Source organism: Glycine max, chromosome 7 (genome assembly GCF_000004515.6).
Source record: "Glycine max cultivar Williams 82 chromosome 7, Glycine_max_v4.0, whole genome shotgun sequence".
NCBI classification, from domain to species: Eukaryota; Viridiplantae; Streptophyta; class Magnoliopsida; order Fabales; family Fabaceae; genus Glycine; species Glycine max.
The window spans coordinates 32727245-32737092 of record NC_038243.2 but is presented as its reverse complement, the minus strand read 5'-3'; positions in this window follow the sequence as shown (position 1 = coordinate 32737092).

Sequence of the window (9848 nt, the reverse complement as noted above, 5' to 3'; positions counted from 1 at the left end):
AGCCACCAGCGCATCCACAGCACCAATTCCACCCTCCTTATCCTCTTCCACACTGTTTTCTTCCGAAGAACAGCAGAAACGGTACTCAAACCTTTTCTCATCTCGTTCCACTATCGACCCTAAGTTCATAGATATGGAATTCTTTTCTGCTGAAAGTTTTGATTGCATTCAAGCATTTCAGAACTTAGGTCTCATACCTTTCATGTCATTACAATTGCCTGTTTATCCTGAATTGGTTAAAGCTTTTTATTGTAACCTTGAAATTCAGGAAAGAACTTTGATTTCTGAGGTTTTTGGGATAAAAATGGTCATTGACCAATCCCTTTTCCATAACTTAACCCAATTGTCCAGTGATGGTGTACCATTTGAAGGTACAATGAATGACGATTGGAAATTTGATTTCTCTGCACATGATGCCCGCCAGTTGGTTTGCACCAACCATGCGGATATGACTGGACGTCTTCTTGCCGGTTCATTGGCTTTTGAAAGCCGCATCCTTCATTATCTCATTGTGCGTATTTTGCTTCCAAGATCTTCCAACCTTGCCCAGGTTTCTGAGGAAGATCTTGTTATCATGTGGGCCTTTCATACTGGGCGTCAACTTGACTGGGCACACTTAGTCAGATATCGCATGCATAAGGCATTGCGATTAAATGCTCCATTTCCATATCCACACCTTGTCACTCTCTTTCTTTGCCATTTTCAAATTCCTCTTGATTTTGAACCTTATGTTCCAATCAAGAGATCCTTTTTATTTGGTGCTGCTGTGATTGCCTCTTGGTTACCGCAAAGAGCATGATGGCTCTTGGGTCAAAAAGGGTGCTCAACCCGCTGATGATGAAGGCAACCTACCAGTTGAAGATAATTCCTCTCTTCTTTGAAGGCTTTTGGACAAGTTCGATGGTCTTTAGACTTTTGTTGGTGACAAGTTTGATGCCATGGAATTGCAAGTTGGCATGCGGTTCGATGCCATGGAATCAAGGATCACCAAGGTTGAAGAAGATGTCTCCTTCATCCGTACTTGCTTTGATCCACCACCACCGCTGCCATCATCATCTTAGCTTATTTTCTTTTATTTATTATGATTAAGTATTATTTGTTCTATGTTTTATCGCCATGTATTTGGCTTTTTGTTGCTCTAGTTATCGTAATCTTGCACTTCTATTATATTTCTCGACTTTGCTTTGGTTGGTTATGACAATGTATGGATTTATTTTGGTTTTATGTTTGGGTCTGTTTAGATATTGATTGTTTTGCTTAATTCTTTTTTATGTTGCCAAAGGGGGAGAGAACCTAGAACTTGGGTTAGAAATCAATTAAAATCATTAAAGTTAGGCATACATGCCAAAAGATAGGAGGAGTAAGGGTTGTGTGAACATGCTATCATCTTGTATATAGCTTGTCTTGATTTCAGGGATTGTCATCATCAAAAAGGGGGAGATTGTAGACAAAGGATCAAGCTGAATGTTTTGATGATGCCAAAGGATCACATGTTTCTCAAAGCTTTATTCAAGACAAAGAAATTAAAGATATTCAAGATGGATGATCAAGACAGTCTCTAGAGTCTTAGGAAGGATATATTAAATAGGAAGGAAATTTCTAATTGAAGTAGCAAAAGGTTTGGCCAAGAAATTTAAGTTAAAAAGTCTTTTTCAAGAGATTTACTCTCTGGTAATCGATTACCAGAGGATGTGTCATACCCTAATTTCGTCCGGGGATTATTATTTGATGATATACAACCTTTGAGTGGCCGCTTCGAGATACTTGGCACCCTTTGTTGCACAATATGTGAAGTCCCGAGACGTGCCGAAAATCAAAAGGAAGCAGGCTTACGCGATCCGTGAAAATTCCGTAATGTGACGAAAATTGAAAGGAGGTGTTTTTCGCAATCCGTGAGTTTTCGTAACTTCTTCGAAAGCTAAAAAAGAGTAAATACATAATCCATAAGGATTCGTAACCTTGCGGAAGGAAAATAAGTATCGTTACGAAATTCGTAAAGTTTCGTAACGTTACGGAAAAAGAATTACCAAAAAAGGTAAAGGGGGGTGCATTTAGTAAAAAGAGGGTTACAAATAGCAATCAGGCCCACTTGGGCCTTCCAGATTCTTCCTCCAGAAGGTTGTTGCTTCTGGAGGAAGCAACCTTGCTCGCCTGGGCGAGCTGGGTGGCAAGCTCCTCCCCTATTTTGCTATAAATAGGGGGAGGAATGAAGGGAGAAGGGGTTCAGCCTTCTTGGCACTTCTTATTCTCTTGAAATTGCTGAGGAAAATTGTTTCCATGAAGAAAATCCAAGCCGAGGCGCTTCCGTAACGTTTCCGTAACGTTTTCGTGAGTAATTACGCGAAGATTTTCAACCGTTCTTTGACATTCATCGTTCGTTCTTCGTTTTCTTCAGTCTTTAACTGGTAAGTACCCCAAACCGAGCTTTTCAATTCATTCTATGTACCCGTGGTGGTCCACATTTTGTTCCATGTATTTTTATTCTCGTTTTCATTCGCTTTCTATACCCCATTTTGACGTGCTTCAGTCATTTGTTTAAGTCATTTCTCGCCTAATCAAAAAATAAAATAAACTTCCACCGATCATTTGAATTGTATCATCCATTAATTTCGGTTTAAATGAATTACGACCGTTCGGTCGTGCCGTAACCATGTTGGAAATCAAAAAAGAGGTAAAATAATAATATAATAATAAAAAATATCTTTTAGTAAAATGAAGCGAAAAAATCAATCGGACGTTTTCTCTTTGGGATTTCTCATTCTTAATTGGATTGACTGATAACTAAAGTGAAACTAAGGCTAAAATCAACTCGCCTAGTCAAGCTCGTCCACAAAAAAATAGGGTTTGAAAGTTTATCATTTCAGTTTCTTACCAAGTAAAAAGGATCATTTTAAAGGTCCAACGCCTTAAAAATGATCACAAATTCAAGTAAAAAGAATCGCTTGTGAAATTCTGATACTGAGGACAGATGTCGTACAGGATGTCACGACATCACGCTTCAGAACATGCAGATTATATTTGACTGTATGAACAGATTAAACAAGTAAATAACACAAGAGAATTGTTAACCCAGTTCGGTGCAACGTCACCTACATCTGGGGGCTACCAAGCCAGGGAGGAAATCCACTAAAATAGTGTTAGTTCGAAGATCTAACAGCCACTGTTTACAACCTTCTCACCTAACCACTACCCATGCAACTTCTACCTAAGAGCCACTCTTAGATATGAGAACCCCTCTCACTCCCTCTCAATCACTCTCCCGTGTTTACAATTAAATCAAAGACACACCAGAGATTGCTCTCTGAACAATAGAGATCAACTCTACACACTCAGGTCCAACACTTGATGTTAGGGTAACATCAAGGTGGCTCACAAAACACTCAAGTCCCTAAACTCACAAAATAACTCTTCAATCTCGGACTTGGTAGAAAACTCGTGCAGCCTTCATGTTTATATAGCAGTGTGCGTATCTGGGCTGCAACAACTTGCGCTGGATAAGATCTATCATTCTCCTGAAAAATCTGCACTTAAAGATCTAAAAGATAAAGTTTGATCTTTTAGTTTTTATCTTTAATCTCTAATTCCTGAACGAACTATTCAAGTTTGTAATTCGAACTTTAATTATCTTTTAATTCGTTCCTAAAGATAGATCGCCAAATTTGTTGCTAACTGCACATTAATCTGTTAAAGATATAACAGATTTATGTGTCCAGTATTTTCGGGCAGGATGTCCTGGACATTGTATCCGACATCGTGGATCCTGCAGCTTCAATTCTTCATTTGACATTTTATCTTGCCTTGTGCATTGTGCAGCCCGATCTGATTCCTTGACATAATGTTAGACATCATGTGCAGCAACTCCAGCTTTCCTTCATTGTCTAAGTGCTTATGTTTTAACAAAATTTTAGCCAATCTTTTAAAACTCAGTAAAGCTAAGCACTAACAATCTCCCCTTTTGGCAAATTTTGTCTAAAACATACTTAGACACTTCCTGAGCAGGTACGAGCAGTCATGCAAGTGGGATCAGCAACTTTCATTATCAGAGTAATCAAGCACAGCAGTCTCTGTAGTGGTGACAGCAAAATTCTGCAAGTTGCAAATCTACAAGTCTTTTCCAGGATGTCAAGACATCTCATGTGACATCAGCTTTCTGCTCCCCCTGTCTCCATGCTCTTACTGCATCTTCTATCAGCTACTAGTTTCAGTAGCTTACATCAATCATCATCAGCAGCAGCAGTCTCCCCCTCAAAATCATATAAATACTACTCCCCCTCAAAATCATAACTCATGCATACATAATATCCTACTACTCAAAATCATAAATCATGCATAATACTATTACTCCCCCTTTTTAGACAGAATTTGGCAAAAGTAGAATGCATGCAAATATTACAGACCAATAGCAATCAATTGTTCAAAGGGACATGCCCCAATAGCTAGTAAGAGTAAAAAGCAAAAATAAAGGTCTGATGGTCATGGGGTGGCATCAGAATCATCATCATCTGATTCTGTATCCTCTGCTGCATCTTCTTCTTCCTCAGCTGCTTCTTCTTCTTCCTCAGCTGCTTCTCCATCATCAATGCCACTGTCTGAGAGTCTTTTGATCAGGCATTCCAGCTCCATTTTCTTCTCTATGGTGGCTTTGATGGTTGCTTCCAGCACCTTGCATGTGTCCTTGAGTTCAGCAATCAAAGCATCCTTGGACACAGCACCTGAAGCAGCAGCTTTCCCTGATGTCGAGACAATGTCTGGGACATGTGTCCCCTCAAACAGTTTGTAATGCAGGGATAGAGCAGATTCTTTCTTCTTCACAGAGTCAGTGTTGTTTAAAATATTGGGATGTTGACTCAACATAATGCCACACAATACAGTTGGGAAGGCAATGGGTAATTTGACAGCAAAAGATTCTGAATGCTTAACAGTTTGATCAAAAATATAGTTTCCAAAATTAAATTTGGACTTGGTTCCAACAGCATACAGAAATTTACCCAAACCTGTGGCAACAGTGGAAGTATGATTGGTGGGTACCCAGTTTACAGTGCCAATCCTATGCAGGATTGCATACTTCACACTTAGCTTCCCTGCAGAAAGCTTCCCTTTCTTTGGCCAATGCTGGACTTGTTTGGCAGTGATTTCCTTGGCAATTTGATGCTCAGAAACAGCAATATCCACCACTCCTTCAGTTGGTCTGCCCAGGTATTTGTTGATTACAGCAGGGGAGAATCTAATACCTTTTCCTCTGACAAACACTGTCTGATACTCATCACTCTTTCTGTTTGTTATGTCAGAGGGAATGTTGACAATGAATTCCCTGACTAGACTTTCATAACAATCTCCCAGCTTGGTGACAGTTTTCAGCAGTCCAGCAGCCTTGATGAGGTCCATGATCTCCTTGCAATCCAAGGCATCTCTTCCCAGTTCTCTTTCTAAAGCAAGTCTGCGTTGATATACAAATTTCCACCTTTCAACATTGCCAATGGAGTGGAATGAAATGTTGTCCAATGGGGCATCAGGGACATTTCCAGGCACCTTTTTCCCTGATTTCTTCACTCTCTTGATGTCGGCAACATCTAGTTCGACATCATCATCAGAATCAGATGAGGAAATTTCTTTCCTCTTCTCGGAAGGGATTGCAACTTTGCTCCATCTGGATGTGGTAGGAGTGATTGGTGTGCTCTTCTTCTGTGCAATAGTTTTGATTCGTCCAGACCTAGTGATGGGGGTTTTTCCCTTTCTGCTTTGTAATCTTTCTGCAATGCCAGGTGCCAACTGTTTGGCAATGGGTTCCTCATCAGATTCTACTTCTTCTAGGTCAATGAGGTCACCTGGAGCAGGTTCTGGTGCCCTTGGTGCAGGGGTCTCCTCTGTGGCTTGATCCTCTTCCTCTGTTGATTCCTCTTTACTGGATGAAGAGAGGACTTCAGCATTTGGGGTGGAAGATGTTGGAACATCTTTATCAGCATCAGGGACAGAAGCATTTTTCAAAATGCTACTCACAATACTGCGGATCTTCTTATCCATCTCCGTGTCTACTTCCCTAGGACTTGTTGCAAGGCTAGGGTTTTCAAAAATCTTCACTCCCTGTTGTCTTTTGGGGACCAGTTTCTCAGGAACAGGGGCTGGACCAGGAATCATTTGTATGGGTTGGATATTGAATTCAGGTTGTTCCTGGTTTGATGGTGCTTTGGTGGATGATGGAGATGATGGTACAGAGGGTGAAACAGGAGATGAAGTTTCTTTTGGTGAGGTAGCCATGGAGAAGCAGAGCTTTTGAAATGGTGTCGTGAATATCTGAGAGGTGTTGGGGAATGCTGATGAAACCACGAAAATGTAAGTTTGAATGAGGAATGTAGAGGGACGTGTGAAGCAACGGTCGAATTTGTTTTGGCCCAGCAGTGAACGTGCTATTAACGTTTGAGCACGTTCAGATAGAAGTAATTGCTATAAATCCTCTAGCAGACAAATGCCCAGCTTGCCCCTCAGTTTTTCAAACTGATTTGCATCCAATGCCTTTGTGAAAATATCTGCTACTTGTTCCTCAGTGTCAACATGCTCCAGTGTGATAATTTTATCATCAACAAGATCTCTAATATAGTGATGTCTAATGTCAATGTGCTTGGTTCTGCTGTGTTGAACAGGATTTTTAGAAATATTAATAGCACTCAAGTTGTCACAGTACAATGTCATGACATCTTGTTCGACATTGTACTCCTTAAGCATCTGCTTCATCCAAACTAGTTGTGAACAGCTGCTTCCTGCTGCAATATACTCTGCTTCTGCAGTAGATAGGGACACACAGTTCTGCTTCTTGCTGAACCATGAAATAAGATTGTTGCCCAAATAGAAACATCCACCAGAAGTGCTTTTTTTGTCATCTGCACTTCCAGCCCAATCAGCATCACAATACCCAACCAGCATTGAATCTGAACAATGACAGTACATAATCCCATAGTCACTGGTGCCATTTACATATTTCAGAATTCTCTTTACTTGATTCAAGTGACTTATCTTAGGATTGGCTTGATATCTTGCACAAACACCTACTGCAAAGGTGATGTCAGGTCTGCTAGCTGTTAAATATAGTAAGCTCCCAATCATGCTTCTGTACAGACTTTGATCAACACTGGTGCCAGCTTCATCTTTTGACAGCTTCAAGTGAGTAGGTGCAGGTGTTCTTTTATGGCTGGCATTTTCCATCCCAAACTTCTTGACAATGTTCTTTGCATACTTGCTTTGTGAGAGGAATATGGAGTCTTCCATCTGCTTCACTTGGAGTCCCAGAAAATAAGTCAGCTCTCCAACAAGACTCATCTCAAATTCAGATTGCATCTGTTGGACAAAATGTCGAAGCATCTCATTCGACATCCCTCCAAACACAATGTCATCAACATATATCTGTGCTATCATCAAGTTTTCAGCATCTTGTTTGACAAAGAGAGTCTTGTCAATTCCTCCCTTCCTATACCCTTGCTGAGTAAGGAACTCTGTTAGCCTTTCATACCAAGCTCTTGGAGCTTGCTTCAATCCATAGAGAGCCTTCTTGAGCCTGTATACATGATCTGGATGAGTTGGATCTACAAATCCCTTTGGCTGCTCCACATAGGCTTCTTCATTCAGGTATCCATTCAGAAACGCGCTCTTTACATCCATCTGGTACAGCTTGAATTTGAGGATGCAAGCTACACCAAGTAACAATCTGATGGACTCAAGTCTAGCAACAGGGGCGAAAGTTTCATCAAAGTCTACACCTTCAATCTGAGTGTAGCCTTGAGCAACAAGTCTGGCCTTGTTTCTGGTTATAACACCTTCTTCATTGGTTTTGTTCTTGAAGATCCACTTGGTGCCAATCACATTAGTTCCCTCGGGTCTAGGAACTAGCTCCCAAACTTCATTCCTTTTGAATTGCTCCAATTCTTCTTGCATAGCATTGATCCAGAACTCATCAGTCAGTGCCTCTTTCACATTCTTTGGCTCAGTTTTGGAGACAAAACATGAATTGGAGACAATCTCAATCTCCCTTGATCTTGTGGTGACTCCTCTGTTTGGATCTCCTATAATCAGCTCCTTGGGGTGCATCTTCTGGATTCTAATGGAGGGACTCTTGTCAGGTTGATTGATGTTTGGTTCATCTGTAGCAGAATCAGAGTTTTCTGCATTTTCTGTATTTTCTGCACTTTTAGCTGTATCTGCTACATTGTCTCCCGATGTTCTGACATCGTCTTCGACATCCTTCTTTCTTGCTGGAGTTAGATCATCAACAACCACATTGATGGATTCCATCACAGTTCTGGTTCTGGAATTGAATACTCTATATGCTCTGCTGTTTGTAGAGTATCCCAAGAATATTCCTGCATCACTCTTGGGATCCATCTTTCTCCTTTGCTCTCTATCTGCCAAAATGTAACATGGACTTCCAAAGATGTGGAAGTGCTTGATAGTTGGCTTCCTCCCTTTCCAGATTTCATACAGTGTGGTTGGAGTCCCTCTTCTAAGTGTGACTCTGTTGTGGATATAGCATGCTGTGTTCATGGCTTCAGCCCAGAGATTATAGGGAAGTTCTTTGGCATGAAGCATGACCCTAGCAGCTTCTTGCAAAGTCCTGTTTTTTCTTTCAACTATGCCATTTTGTTGTGGTGTAATGGCTGCAGAGAACTCATGAGTGATGCCTTCAGATGTGCAGAATTCAGTAAACTTGCTGTTTTCAAACTCTCTGCCATGGTCACTCCTAATTCTCTTGATGACACAGTCTTTTTCTCTTTGAAGTCTTAGACTCAACTCTTTGAATACTTCAAAGGTGTCTGATTTCTCTCTGATAAAGTTGACCCAGGTAAATCTGGAGAAATCATCCACAACAACATAGGCATACTTCTTTCCTCCAAGGCTTTCAACTTGCATAGGCCCCATCAAGTCCATGTGAAGTAGTTCCAGTACCCTGGAAGTGGTCTGATGTTGAAGCTTCTGGTGGGACATCTTGACTTGCTTTCCAATCTGACATTCACCACAGATTCTGCCTTCTTCTATTTTCAGATTGGGAATGCCTCTAACAGCACCTTTGTCAATGATTTTCTTCATGCCTCTTAAGTGCAGATGTCCAAATCTTTGATGCCATATTTTGACTTCATCTTCTTTGGAGGATAGACATGTGGAGGAGTAACTGGTTTCTTGAGGTGTCCATAGGTAACAGTTGTCCTTTGATCTGCTGCCCTTCATTAGAACTTCACTCTTCTCATTTGTCACCAAGCATTCTGACTTTGTGAAGTTTACATTGAATCCTTCATCACACAACTGACTGATGCTGATCAAGTTTGCAGTCAGTCCCTTCACCAGCAGTACTTTGTTTAGACTAGGAAGTCCATCATGGACTAGCTTTCCCATTCCAGTGATCTTTCTTTTAGAGCCATCTCCAAATGTCACATAGCTAGTGGAGCAAGGTTCAATGTTCACCAGGAATTCTTTAACTCCTGTCATGTGTCTGGAACAGCCGCTATCTAGGTACCAATCTTCCTTAGCTGATGCTCTAAGTGAAGTATGAACAACAAGACTAACAGTCTTGTGTTTTGGAACCCACATCATCTTCCTTCCGCTGCTGCTACTTTGAGTTCCATGATGTGGATGGCCATGTAAATGATAGCAAAAGGGCTTTATGTGACCATACTTGCCACAGTAGTGACACCTCCACTTCTTTCTTTTGCTCTTTTTCTGCTGCGTTCCATGATGTCGAGACCGATGTTGTGACATCGTGGCTCCAGTGCTGTTTTTAGCAGGAACAAATTCTGTCATGGTTGTTCTGCCAGCAGATTTATGATTAAATCCAAGTCCTCTCTGGTTTCCAACATTCTTCCCAAGCT